This window comes from Callithrix jacchus, chromosome 19, assembly GCF_049354715.1.
Source record: "Callithrix jacchus isolate 240 chromosome 19, calJac240_pri, whole genome shotgun sequence".
In the NCBI taxonomy this organism is placed as follows: Eukaryota; Metazoa; Chordata; class Mammalia; order Primates; family Cebidae; genus Callithrix; species Callithrix jacchus.
The window spans coordinates 52330001-52344686 of record NC_133520.1 but is presented as its reverse complement, the minus strand read 5'-3'; the positions used below and the strand labels follow the sequence as shown (position 1 = coordinate 52344686).

Here is a 14686-nt window from a genome sequence, read left to right as displayed (position 1 = left end):
GTTTCTCTTTTACCTTCCCAATAAAGGTTAGTTTTTTCCCAGGATTCCCTAATTAACTCTCGTTTTCACTCCATCTCCTCCCTGCAGTCATGCCCTGTTTCATGGGCATGAAACCTGTGCAATTGCAAAAGGCCCATGCTTCGACGGGCCCCAGCCTTAAATCAGTGCTCCACTTTCCCATCTTGAAATGACTAATTTTTGAACAAAGACCCTATGCCCTTTCACTGTGCACTGGGCTTCACAAATTAAGTAGCCTGTCCAGCCCCAGGTGGTCTCATCCACAAACAAGAATTCCACTACCACCTGTGACTGATTAACTCCCTAGGCGCTACACCTGGTATGGAATACGAACCTTTTCCTCTGAGAAATGTATCAAAAAATTCTAACTTCTTATCAACCCTGGTACACTGGGTTTTATTCGTTTTGGGCTTCTGATTTTCAGCCCCAAATGTCTTTACTCTTTTTCTCTTCAGGTAAAGTCACAATTCTCCTCAGGAAGCTGTCCTGGGTCTGCTTCAGCAAATGCATAAGAGCTTGATTGTGTGCCCCGAGGTGCTACAGTGCAGAGCAAGGCTCAGACGACATTGGCTTGGAAAACGTTCAAAATAAGTTTTCCTAATCAGTCCGCATAAGGACTATGGGAAAATCTTTAAACTGCTTTTCTGAAATGTTTATTGAGCAAAATGGCTTCCCTGTGAATTCATCAGCATGGATTAGCTGCAAAAATATGCCGCAAAACCAGTAACAACTGCGATAGTTACCAGAGATGGGGAAGGGTAGTGGGGGTGAGGGGGGTGGTTAATTGAGTGCAAAAAAATAACTAGAAAGAAAAAGATCTTTTATTATTTTTCTATTTCTCTAAAAAGTCATACAAATATAATAAGCAAAGGTAGAACAGTTATTCTTAAATCCTGTTGTTTCTCAAATAAAATGTTGCACTGGTAAACTCAAGCCTATAGTTAAAAACAATAATCTGAGGAAATGTTAGGCAAAAGTAATGGACCTACAGTGTTGAGGGAAGTTTACATTAGTGAATGGCAATAACTCCTCTTATCTCTTTGTCCTTGCAGTGTTATCCCGGAAATGAGGTTTGTCCTTGCAGTGTTATCCCGGAAATAGGTCTTCGTCTCCTCAAATTTCATTTTCATTGTGTCTGAAACTATGATGATACTAAAGAAAGGAGAAAACAAGGACAAAGACAACTTCCTGAGCCTTTCTTCATGGTATGTCTTTAAGATCTGGCCCTTGCCCTGTCTCTATCTATAGCTTCTATCACTTTCCCGCTCTAATCCTTGCTCCAAAAACTGTATGTTACTGGTGTTCATCACCCTCCTGATGTCCCTGGCCTCTGTTACATCTTGGGAGTAACTTAAGGACGTTAAAAGGAACTTAAGTTTTATTTCCTTGCAGAGCTAGATAACCACAAAAGAGCGGACAGTCAAGTCCAGCTGAAGGAAGCACGTTTCCTGGAGTTTACAGATGGCATCCATGTCCACATGATCTTCTTATCTCCAGTTCCCTCCTATTCCATTTTCTTCCGGTCAACAACACATCTAACACCCAATTAGAGGGTTGGCGCCATTATCAAGAGTGGAAGAAGACAGAGCCTTTGGTATTCATTTCCGGTGCTCCCTCTGACACTCACGCTGCCCTCTCCAGGGACTTTGGCATCTAGAGATGCAGAACACGCCTCATCAGGGACTCCTGACTCCCAGAAGCCAAGTATGCTCCTTAAGTTTGTGCCTGTCCTTCCCAACATGAACTATTCATACATCCAAATAAGAGTGTACCCAGGCTACCTAAATCCCACCCAGCATATGGTGGAAAAGGAGCCACTGCCTCGCTGTGCCCTAATCATATACGAAGCCAAGAGGGCATGCCCACTTCCTCCGGAGAGCTCTCTGTTTAGATAAGGAAAGCTAATGATGTGAAAGAAGTTATTTCTCTATCATGGACATTCTTTACTGTCTTTTAAGAAAACAAAATGTGACATTAGAAAAGGCATTATTTATTATAAAGGCTTATACTCAGAAGCTATTACTATAAATGAGCAGAGGAGAATTTGGCCAGGGCTGGTTTTAAAATTGACTACCCCACAAGCTGGACAGCCAGTGTAGTATAGCTCCCCTTCATTGTGTATTTTTTTTTTTTTTTTATTGTTACTTTTTATTTTTTAGGAACTGGGTCTAAGCTGGAATGCAGTGGTGTGGCCATAGCTCACTGCAACCTCGAACTCCTGAGCTCAAGCAATCCTCCTCCCTTGGCCTCTCAGAGTGCTGGGATTATAGGCTTGAGCCACCGTGCCTAGCCCACAATGTGTTTTTGTGCCAGGCCTTGCTCACACTGGACAGTTCCCCAAATGGGCCACATTCTTTTACACACCTGGGTCTCCACATTTCTGATGCCCCCTACCTAAAATGCTCCTTTTCATCTGGCCAAATCCTATATTCCTTAGGGACTTGACTCCCTTGGGAAGCCTCCTCTGATCCCCTGGTCTGAGACACACATCGCTGGTCTTTTTCCTGTCAGACCCAGTGAGCAGCTGCCTCTGTCCCTCTTCTCAGGCAGGGCATTATCCCTGTGCCCCAACAGTCTGGCATATGGGAGTTAAAGTGAGAGGGATGGGAAGAGAGAGAGAGAAAAGGAGAAAAAGCAAGGAAGGAAGGAAGAGAGAGAGAGAAAGAGAAAGAAAAAGAAGGATGGAAGGAAGGAAAGAAGGGACAGAGGGAGGAAGGGAAGGAGGGAGGAATGCAGAAAGGGAGGGAGGGAGGGCAGGAAAAAATGAAAGGAAAGCAGAATATTGTAAACAGAGAGAGAGAAGAGACAGACGGGCATGCTGCACACTCAGACATGTCTCTAGGTTTCGTTTTGCAGCTGAGTTCTCAAGAAGATAATAATTGCCTGCTACGTCTCCCATAATGGTAACATCACCAGGTGAACAGCCAGTGGGGATTGTTAATGGTTGCACAGATCTAGCAAATCAGTTTTTTTCACCTATGGTTCATTGAGATAAACAATAATAGTCCCTGATTCAAGCCTTATTAATTTCTCTATAAAAATGTGACCCTTCATTAAGATCATAACATAATTTTAACTCAACACTAATTGTTATCTTTAACTAACACTGCTTGAAGAAATACACAATTTGAAATTAGATCCAAGCAAAGAAAGTGTTGTCTTGATTTTCAAGATGGAGAAAAGGCAGAGCATTTCACCTCGATAGGGATCACTGCTGGCTTCTACTCCTCCAGGGCTGGCCGGCTCTACCTGCAGGATCAATCGCCTCTGCTCCCAAGAGCACTTGCCATTGCTCACCCATGTACCAGGACAACAAAATTGTGTGGGTGGAGACCACGAACCTGGGACCTAGCATCCTGGGCACAAAGTGGGAGCCTAGGGCTCATTTTGCATCGTTACCCAGACTTTCGACTTCTTGACCCTATTTACCCGGTTTCTACCTTTGGTCTTTCGATTAGTAACTCGTTTCCTAGTGCAGCGGGAATCCCACTCTCCTCTAGAATCTGTTTGGTTGAGACTGATAGTTTGCCTGACGCTCTTGCTGGCCTCCCCTCTCGGCAGCTTGCTTTCGTTTTCTGAACCCATGGGCTCTGGCTAAGGTCCTGCGTTCAGTGAACCGCTCACTCAGAACTGGGGACGCTGCCTGCCTGCGATGGGAAACCATGCTCTCCTAGCTTGTGTTGCTCTGATCAACCCTGTAACTTGAGCTGCCTTAAATGTGGGTGCCAGCTCAAGCCCCAGTTCCCCATGCCTTTTTAGGTACTATGTATTAGACTGGCAGCCTATCATCTGTCAAATCAGAGGTCAGACCTACAGCTACATCCTGCTTCTGTCTTCTTCAGCGTCCCTACCTACTCAGGCCTTTGAGGTTTTATGCAGGTCCGGCTGCTCACCACTTGGAAATTCAGATGAACAAGCAGAAGGGTGGTAAAAAGTGACTTTTATTCCAGACCTTAGCTGAGGGGAAACAGTACGGGCTCCTGCCTTAAAGAAATGGCTTGAGCTTTGCAGGAAGAAAGCAGAGGCTTTGAATAGGGACTTGGCATGAATGGCACGCAGGGTAAGGAGGTGTGTGGGTCTGCATGGCTTGATTTGACGTCTTATCCATCCAGCGGTCTGGCTGATATTGTCATGGGCAGAGCTGGGTTGTAAGTTGAATGCTGTTTCCAGGCAGTCTCCTGGTGGATGAGAGTTCCAGAAGTGCCTGGTGTGTTTCAAGGTTCAGTTGTCCCTGGAACTTCTAAGCAAACACGTAGTTATATAAGAGTGTCTAGCGGAGAGAAAGTAAAAGTTATAATTACATTTCTGAAGAGCTAAGTAGGAGGTCTTCAGGGGAAAAGGAAAAAAGGTAAAAAAAGTATTCCTTTTTTTTTTTTTTTTTTGAGACGGAGTCTTGCTCTGGCACCAGGCTGGAGTGCAGTGGCATGATCTTGGCTCACTGCAACCTCCGTCTCCCGAGTTCAAATAATTCTCCTTCCTCAGCCTCCTGAGTAGCTGGGACTACAGGTGTGTGCCACCACACCTGGCTAATTTTTTGGGTTTTTAGTAGAGATGGGGTTTCACTGCATTAGCCAGGATGGTCTCAATCTCCTGACCTTGTGATCCACCTGTCTCGGCCTCCCAAAGTGCTTGGATTATAGGTATGAGTCACTGTATCTGGCCTCATTTTTTTCTTTAAGAAAACAGTGTTCTTGGTTAGAGACCTGAAGCCACACTTGCTCAAGCTACAAAAATACATTGGAAAATGACACAACAGTTATTAGGCAGATGGTTTGTCAAGATTTATAAAATAATACATTAATTACTGATGACAGCTCAGATTTACTAAGAATGTTTCATGCCAGATTAAGTCTCTCTTGGTGTTTTTATGGATAAAATGGTGAAATACGAGCCACATGAGTTCTCTTAGGTGGAGTCACATCTTGTTGAATATTCAACAGTCATTTCCAGAAAGCATTGGTTGATGGCTCAGGGTCAACATGGAAGAAGTTCTTGGTGATGATCATGATACTTAACCCAGGCCTGCTAACCATTGTAGCCACACCTGGGTAAGAGTCTGACACTGTGTGCTCCGATATGGTAAGATATTAATACCACGGGATACTAGGACGTACTGAGTTTAGGAGGATAGAGTACACTGTCTTCACCACAGCGATGTCCCCATTGGTTCAGAAATGCGATCCAAAAGAGCGAAGAGTTTAGAAAGTTTCTGTGTGGTTAAAAAATGAAGTAAAACAAAATTAATTGAATAAGGATTCTAGGCAGTAGGGCTTCAAGAACTCGAGATAATAACTGAGAACTCAGTAAGATCGTAGGGCATTTGCAATTGCATCTTATGAAATATTTTCGTGTAAACTGTTTCTCTTAATATTTAGCATGAAAACACTCAATATGAAATATATTAAAATCTTGATATAATACCTACTACTGTGAGTGGAAGATCAATGCCTAAATGTGCATAAATGCCCTGCTGAGATTTACATTCACCCCATCCTCACCCCTGATTTTCACTCCAAAAGCCTCCAGGTTCCCATTGGCACCACCTCCCACAAGAGCCTTCCCCAGTCTGCTTACTGCATTTAGCACAGTCCTGCACTGAGAGCCACCTGCAGGCAGAGCTCTGCCCCTTGGCCTTGCCAGTCAGTTCTGGAGCCCACCAGACACTCTTGCTTTACATTCTGTTAAAGGCAGACTAGGGTCATGTGGTAGTTCTCCTTGTCATTTTTTGAGGAACCCACATACTGTTCCAGAATGGCTGTACTGATTTACGTTCCCACCAACAGGGTGCAAGGATTCCCACATGTCCACACCCTCACCAGCACTTGCTCTCTCTTATCTTTTTGATGTGAGGTGATATCTCATTGTGGTTTATATTTGCATTTTCCTGATGATTAGTGAAGCTGAGCAGCTTTTCATGTACCTGGTGGCCATGAGTATGTCTTCTTTTTTTTTTTTAATTTTTTATTGGATTATAGGTTTTGGGGTACATGAGCAGAGCATGCAAGACAGTTGCGTAGGTACACACATGGCAGTGTGCTTTGCTTTTCTTCTCCCCTTCACCCACATTTGGCATTTCTCCCCAGGCTATCCCTCCCCACCTCCCCCTCCCACTGGCCCTCCCCTTTTCCCCCAATAGACCCCAGTGTTTAGTACTCCCCTTTCTGTGTCCATGTGTTCTCATTTTTCATCACCCACCTATGAGTGAGAATATGCGGTGTTTCATTTTCTGTTCTTGTGTCAGTTTGCTGAGGATGATGTTTTCCAGATTCATCCATGTCCCTACAAACGACACGAACTCATCATTTCTGATTGCTGCATAATATTCCATGGTGTATATGTGCCACATTTTTCCAATCCAGTCTATTATCAATGGGCATTTGGGTTGATTCCAGGTCTTTGCTATTGTAAACAGTGCTGCAATGAACATTCGTGTACATGTGTCCTTATAGTAGAACGATTTATAGTCTTTTGGATATATACCCAGTAATGGGATTGCTGGGTCAAATGGAATTTCTATTTCTAAGGCCTTGAGGAATCGCCACACTGTCTTCCACAATGGTTGAACTAATTTACACTCCCACCAACAGTGTAAAAGTGTTCCTTTTTCTCCACATCCTCTCCAGCATCTGTTGTCTCCAGATTTTTTAATGATCGCCATTCTAACTGGCGTGAGATGGTATCTCAATGTGGTTTTGATTTGCATCTCTCTGATGACCAGTGACGATGAGCATTTTTTCATATGATTGTTGGCCTCATATATGTCTTCTTTCGTAAAGTATCTGTTCATATCCTTTGCCCACTTTTGAATGGGCTTGTTTGTTTTTTTCCTGTAAATCTGCTTGAGTTGTTTGTAAATTCTGGATATCAGCCCTTTGTCAGATGGGTAAACTGCAAAAATTATTTCCCATTCTGTTGGTTGCCGATTCACTCTAATGACTGTTTCTTTTGCCGTGCAGAAGCTGTGGAGTTGAGTAGGTCCCATTTGTCTATTTTGGCTTTTGTTGCCAATGCTCTTGGTGTTTTGTTCATGAAGTCCTTGCCTACTCCTATGTCCTGGATAGTTTTGCCTAGATTTCCTTCTAGGGTTTTTATGGTGCCAGGTCTTATGTTTAAGTCTTTAATCCATCTGGAGTTAATTTTAGTGTAAGGTGTCAGGAAGGGGTCCAGTTTCTGCTTTCTGCACATGGCTAGCCAGTTTTCCCAACACCATTTGTTAAACATGGAATCCTTGCCCCATTGCTTGTTTTTGTCAGGTTTATCAAAGATTGTATAGTTGTATGTATGTTGTGTTGCCTCCGGTGCCTCTGTTTTGTTCCATTGGTCTATATCTCTGTTTTGGTACCAGTACCATGCTGTTTTGATTACTGTAGCCTTGTAGTATTGTTTGAAGTCTAGTAGTGTGATGCCCCCCGCTGTGTTCTTTTTGCTTAGAATTGACTTGGCTATGCGGGCTCTCTTTTGGTTCCATATGAAGTTCATGGTGGTTTTTTCCAGTTCTGTGAAGAAAGTCAATGGTAGCTTGATGGGGATAGCGTTGATTCTGTAAATTACTTTGGGCAGTATAGCCATTTTCACGATATTAATTCTTCCTAACCATGAACATGGAATGTTTCTCCATCTGTTTGTGTCCTCTCTGATTTCGTTGAGCAGTGGTTTGTAGTTCTCCTTGAAGAGGTCCCTTACGTTCCTTGTGAGTTGTATTCCAAGGTATTTTATTCTTTTTGTAGCAATTGCGAATGGCAGTTCGCTCTTGATTTGGCTTTCTTTAAGTCTGTTAATGGTGTAGACGAATGCTTGTGATTTTTGCACATTGATTTTATATCCTGAGACTTTGCTGAAGTTGTTTATCAGTTTCAGGAGTTTTTGGGCTGAGGCGATGGGGTCTTCTAGGTATACTATCATGTCGTCTGCAAATAGAGACAATTTGGCTTCCACCTTTCCTATTTCAATACCCTTTATTTCTTTTTCTTGCCTGATTGCTCTGGCTAGAACTTCCAGTACTATATTGAATAGGAGTGGTGAGAGAGGGCATCCTTGTCTAGTACCAGATTTCAAAGGGAATGCTTCCAGTTTTTGCCCATTCAGTATGATATTGGCTGTTGGTTTGTCATAAATAGCTTTTATTACTTTGAGATACGTTCCATCAATACCGAGTTTATTGAGGGTTTTTAGCATAAAGGGCTGTTGAATTTTGTCAAATGCCTTCTCTGCGTCAATTGAGATAATCATGTGGTTTTTGTTTTTGGTTCTGTTTATGTGGTGAATTACGTTTATAGACTTGCGTATGTTGAACCAGCCTTGCATCCCTGGGATGAATCCTACTTGATCATGATGAATAAGTTTTTTGATTTGCTGTTGCAATCGGCTTGCCAATATTTTATTGAAGATTTTTGCATCTATGTTCATCATGGATATTGGCCTGAGGTTTTCTTTTCTCGTTGGGTCTCTGCCGGGTTTTGGTATCAGGATGATGTTGGTCTCATAAAATGATTTGGGAAGGATTCCCTCTTTTTGGATTGTTTGAAATAGTTTTAGAAGGAATGGTACCAGCTCCTCCTTGTGTGTCTGGTAGAATTCGGCTGTGAACCCATCTGGACCTGGGCTTTTTTTGTGAGGTAGGCTCTTAATTGCTGCCTCAACTTCAGACCTTGTTATTGGTCTATTCATAGTTTCAGCTTCCTCCTGGTTTAGGCTTGGGAGGACACAGGAGTCCAGGAATTTATCCATTTCTTCCAGGTTTACTAGTTTATGCGCATAGAGTTGTTTGTAATATTCTCTGATGATGGTTTGAATTTCTGTGGAATCTGTGGTGATTTCCCCTTTATCATTTTTTATTGCATCTATTTGGTTGTTCTCTCTTTTCTTTTTAATCAATCTGGCTAGTGGTCTGTCTATTTTGTTGATCTTTTCAAAAAACCAGCTCTTGGATTTATTGATTTTTTGAAGGGTTTTTCGTGTCTCAATCTCCTTCAGCTCAGCTCTGATCTTAGTAATTTCTTGTCTTCTGCTGGGTTTTGAGTTTTTTTGATCTTGCTCCTCTAGCTCTTTCAATTTTGACGATAGGGTGTCAATTTTGGATCTCTCCATTCTCCTCATATGGGCACTTATTGCTATATACTTTCCTCTAGAGACTGCTTTAAATGTGTCCCAGAGGTTCTGGCACGTTGTGTCTTCATTCTCATTGGTTTCGAAGAACTTCTTTATTTCTGCCTTCATTTCGTTGTTTACCCAGTCAACATTCAAGAGCCAGTTGTTCAGTTTCCATGAAGCTGTGCGGTTCTGGGTCGGTTTCTGAATTCTGAGTTCTAACTTGATTGCACTATGGTCTGAGAGGCTGTTTGTTATGATTTCAGTTGTTTTGCATTTGTTGAGCAGTGCTTTATTTCCAATTATGTGGTCAATTTTAGAGTAGGTGTGATGTGGTGCTGAGAAGAATGTGTATTCTGTGGATTTGGGGTGGAGAGTTCTGTAAATGTCCACCAGGTTTGCTTGCTCCAGGTCTGAGTTCAAGCCCTGGGTATCCTTGTTGATTTTCTGTCTGGTTGATCTGTCTAGTATTGACAGTGGAGTGTTAAAGTCTCCCACTATTATTGTGTGGGAGTCTAAGTCCTTCTGTAAGTCATTAAGAACTTGCCTTATGTATCTGGGTGCTCCTGTGTTGGGTCCATATATGTTTAGGATCGTTAGCTCTTCTTGTTGTATCGATCCTTTTACCATTATGTAATGGCCTTCTTTGTCTCTTTTGATCTTTGTTGCTTTAAAGTCTATTTTATCAGAGATGAGAATTGCAACTCCTGCTTTTTTTTGCTTTCCATTAGCTTGGTAAATCTTCCTCCATCCCTTTATTTTGAGCCTTTGTGTATCCTTGCGTGTGAGATGGGTTTCCTGGATACAGCACACTGATGGGTTTTGGATTTTTATCCAATTTGCCAGTCTGTGTCTTTTGATTGGTGCATTTAGTCCATTTACATTTAGGGTTAATATTGTTATGTGTGAATTTGATACTGCCATTTTTATTCTAAGTGGCTGTTTTGCCTGTTAGTTGTTGTAGATTCTTCATTATGTTGAAGCTCTTTAGCATTCAGTGTGATTTTGGAATGGCTGGTACTGATCGATCCTTTCTATGTGTAGTGCCTCTTTTAGGAGCTCTTGTAAAGCAGGCCTGGTGGTGACAAAATCTCTGAGTACTTGCTTGTTCGCAAAGGATTTTATTCTTCCTTCACTTCTGAAGCTCAGTTTGGCTGGATATGAAATTCTGGGTTGAAAGTTCTTTTCTTTAAGAATGTTGAATATTGGCCCCCACTCTCTTCTGGCTTGTAGTGTTTCTGCTGAGAGATCTGCTGTGAGTCTGATGGGCTTCCCTTTGTGGGTGACCCGACCTTTCTCTCTGGCTGCCCTTAGTATTCTCTCCTTTATTTCAACCCTGTTGAATCTGACGATTAAGTGCCTTGGGGTTGCTCTTCTTGCGGAATATCTTTGTGGTGTTCTCTGTATTTCCTGCAATTGAGTGTTGGCTTGTCTTGCTAGGTGGGGGAAATTTTCCTGGATGATGTCCTGAAGAGTATTTTCCAGCTGGGATTCATTCTCTTCGTCCCCTTCTGGTACACCTATCAAACGTAGGTTAGGTCTTTTCACATAGTCCCACATTTCTTGGAGACTTTGTTCATTCCTTTTTGCGCTTTTTTCTCTGATCTTGGTTTCTCGTTTTATTTCATTGAGTTGGTCTTCGACTTCAGATATTCTTTCTTCTGCTTGGTCAATTCGGGTATTGAAACTTGCGTTTGCTTCACGAAGTTCTCGTATTGTGTTTTTCAGCTCCTTTAATTCATTCATATTCCTCTCTAAGGTATCCATTCTTGTTATCATTTCCTCGAATCTTTTTTCAAATCTTTTTTCAAGGTTCTTAGTTTCTTTGCATTGATTTAATACATGATCTTTTAGCTCACAAAAGTTTCTCATTATCCATCTTCTGAAGTCTAATTCCATCATTTCGTCACAGTCATTCTCTGTCCAGCTTTGTTCCCTTGCTGGTGAGGAGTTTTGGTCCTTTCTAGGAGGCGATGTGTTCTGGTTTCGGGTGTTTTCCTCCTTTTTGCGCTGGTTTCTTCCCATCTTTGTGGATTTGTCCGCTGGTCGTCTGCGTAGTTGCTGACTTTTCGTTTGGGTCTCTGAGTGGACACCCAGAATGTTGATGATGAAGTATTTCTGTTGCTTGGTTTTCCTTCTACCAGTCTAGCCCCTTCGCTGTACGACTGTTGAGGTCCGCTCCAGACCCTGCTTGTCTGGGGTGCACCTCTAGTAGCCGTGGCACAGCGAGGGATGCTACCAGTTTCTTTTTCTGCTCTCTTTGTCCCAGGATGATGCCTGCCTAATGACAGTCTTTTGGATATAGAGGGGTCAGGGAGCTGCTTGAGGAGACAGTTTGTACTTTATAGGGGTTTAATTGCTGAGCTGTGCACTCTGTTGTTCATTCAGGGCTGTTAGGCTGCTATGTTTGATTCTGCTGCAACACAGCTCATTAAACAACCCTTTTTTTTTTCTCAAATGCTCTGTGTTGAGGGGTTTGGGCTTTATTTTTGGATGTCCGATCAGGTGTCCTGCCCAGCTCAAAGGCAGACTAGCCACTGTTTGGCTGCCGAGGCTCCGCCCTGCTGTTGTGTGATTCGCGCTGTTCCTGCCGGCTCTGCTGTGGTCTCCGCCACGCCCTGCGGCGGAGTCTCTTCGTTGTAGCGTGTTGCCTCAGCAACGGCAGGCTGCGTCAGCAGTGGGCGTGTATCTCAGTAGGGACAGGTTGCCTCGGCAACGGCTGGCTGCGTCAGCAGTGGGCATGTATCTCAGTAGGGACGGGTTGCCTCGGCAACGGCTGGCTGCGTCAGCAGTGGGCGTGTATCTCAGTAGGGACGGGTTGCCTCGGCAACGGCTGGCTGCGTCAGCAGTGGGCGTGTATATCAGTTGGGGCAGGTTGCCTCCGTAGTGGTGGACGCCCCTCCCCCACAGAGCGTCTCGGACCGTCTGCCCGGGATAGTTTGAAATCGCGGTTTTGTTCGTCCCACTGGGTATCCCAAACAATCTGTCCCTGCAATCCCCTGGGCTGGGCTACTGTGCAAGTCTCGTTCAGTCTCAAGTCCAGCCCTCTCAAGTCTCAGGTTGCCGGTTCAACAAGGCACCCGGACAAGCGCGCCCTGTGGGGATTGCTGGGTAGGGCCGGCCGCCGCCGCCCCGGCTGCCGGCTTCGCCAGGCAGACCTACTGCCTGGCGTCCCGTGTCTTTTTATACTTGGGAGTTTCCCCGTTCTGTGGGCAACAAAGATCAGTCTGGAAATGCAGCACTGACTCACCGTTTGCGAATTCAACGCGGGCTCCAATCCTGGGTTGTTCTCACAGCGCCATCTTGAGTCCGATCGAGTATGTCTTCTTAAGAGAAATGTCTATTAAGGTCCTTTGCCCGTTTTTAAATCCAGCAATCCCACTTCTGGGTATGTTTCTAAATGAAATAAAATGAGTATCTTGAAGAGATATCTACACTCCCATGTTCATTGCAACACTATTCACGATAGCAAAGATGTGCAGACAACCGAAGTGTCTGCTGATGAATGAACGGATAAAGACATTTTCAGTGTGTATGTATAAAGGAATATTATCCAGCCATGAAAAGGAAATGCTGCCATTTGCTGCAACATGGATGAAGCTGGAGGACATTATACTAAGTGAAATAAGCCAGACACAGAAAGCCCAATGCCACATGATCTCACTTGTGTGTGAAATATTTAGAAGTTCAACTCACAGAAGCAACAGTGAAATTAGAATGGCGGTTGCTGGGTGGGTGGGATAAGATGGTGGTCAAATGATACAAACTTTTGGTTGTGAATTATACATTCCGGGGATCTAATGTATTGCATGGTGACCGTAGGACTACAGCTGACGATTCTTTATTGCATACTTGAAATTTGTTAAGAGAGCAGACCTTAAGTTTTCTCATCTCCAAACAAAACAAAGACTATGTGAGGTTACGGATAGGTGAATTAGTTGGTTGGTGGTAACCATTTTACGGTGTATACATATATCAAACATCACATTGTACATAGTTAATATATCAAATATTTATTTTCCCATTAAAAAAAGATTGTTTTATTTAATTCAGTGCTTATTGTCCACACCCATCAATCAAAACTTCCTCAGAACATGGAGTCACCAACTAGCTTCCTTTCCACAGACCAGACTCAACTGGGACACAGTGATGGCAGACGGCCTCTCAAACCCCCGCCCTCTCCACCTCCCGTATCAGTGTTGGATGGAAAGTTCTAGTCGGACTTTAGGGTTTAGTTTTCTGTTAACACAAGTTGTTTTAAGAGGACAAACCCTTTCCTCTGAACACTTTGAAACACATTTGAACAAACTGAACAGTCTTTAAACGAAGTTAGAGAGCAGTCTCCTTACACCTTGGAAAAGCTGCTGGGCCTTTTGGTGATTCATTCTGCCCACTGTAAAGTGGGAAGTTTATCATAAACAGCACCTGCCTCAGAGGCCCATGGAAGCCTTGCTGGCTGTGGGATGGTTTCTGTTGCCACAGCATGTGTGTACCTCACATGTAACAAAAGGGCAGATCTGCAAATATGAGTCACTCTAGTGTGTGCCCTGATAAAATTATACACAAAGCATGCCTTCCTAGCTTGGCAATTAACTAATTAATTGAGAGCCAGCGTAAACAGTGGATTGTAAAGTCTAAACTGCACTAATTACTGCTTATGGAACTCCATGAAAAACTAGGGAAAAAGGTGCCATAGAAGCCCAGGGCATGACTGTTGCTGTAGTGGCTACAGTTGTTAGAGGCTAGGTTAGAGAGGAGGAGCTCAGGGGCCCTGGGCTTCCAGTTCTGCCAGTCTCTCATTTAGGTATTTTAAATGAAGTGGCAGGCCGGGTGCGGTGGCTCACGCCTATAATCCCAGCACTTTGGGAGGCCGAGGCAGGTGGATCACGAGGTCAAGAGATCGAGACCATCCTGGTCAACATGGTGAAACCCCGTCTCTACTAAAAATACAAAAAATTAGCTGGGCGTGGTGGCGCGTGCCTGTAATCCCAGCTACTCAGGAGGCTGAGGCAGGAGAATTGCCTGAACCCAGGAGGCGGAGGTTGCAGTGAGCCGAGATCGCGCCATTGCACTCCAGCCTGGGTAACAAGAGCGAAACTCTGTCTCAAAATAATAATAATAATAAAAATAAATAAAATAAATGAAGTGGCTTCATATTTCTGTTAATTTAATCCAGTATGTAAAATCATTACAAGACTAAGGACTCTTTGAAATAGGCATGGGACAACCAGAAACCAGCAGTGCATTCATGCATCAGCAATGTGGTAATGGCACCCACGGTGCACGGGCGAGGATGGATTTAAACAAAGGCCACACAACTCAAGGTCCGGTCCAGCACTGTCATTCCAAAGTCTTCACTCTGGAAGGCCTTGCTATCCTTCTATTTTTTATTTTGTGTTTTATGGGCACATTTTAATGGTACATATTTATGGGGTGCAATGTGATGTTTTGATACAAATAAATGTTAAATAATGATCAAATATCCATCACCTCTTGCATTTATTATTTATTGGTGGTAAGAACATTCAAAAGCCTCTCTCCTAGCTCTTTTGTAATCTACTACACCTTACTGCTATCCACC

The 14686-nt window shown here is 43.4% G+C and overlaps 1 long non-coding RNA gene across 3 annotated transcripts in view; it reads right to left on the bottom strand.

The window, feature by feature from the left end:
* Positions 1 to 2139: 2139 nt before the first annotated feature.
* LOC118149431 (uncharacterized) overlaps positions 2140 to 14686 on the bottom strand; it is a 73747-nt gene continuing 61200 nt past the window's right edge. For 2 of the 3 annotated variants that reach the window (XR_013530010.1, XR_013530009.1), the window contains 2 exons: positions 12356 to 12501; positions 2140 to 5227 (listed from right to left, as the gene is read on the bottom strand). This is a non-coding gene — a long non-coding RNA (uncharacterized LOC118149431). The remainder of the gene's footprint in view (positions 5228 to 12355; positions 12502 to 14686) is intronic. The other variant, XR_013530011.1, reaches the window with a different exon arrangement.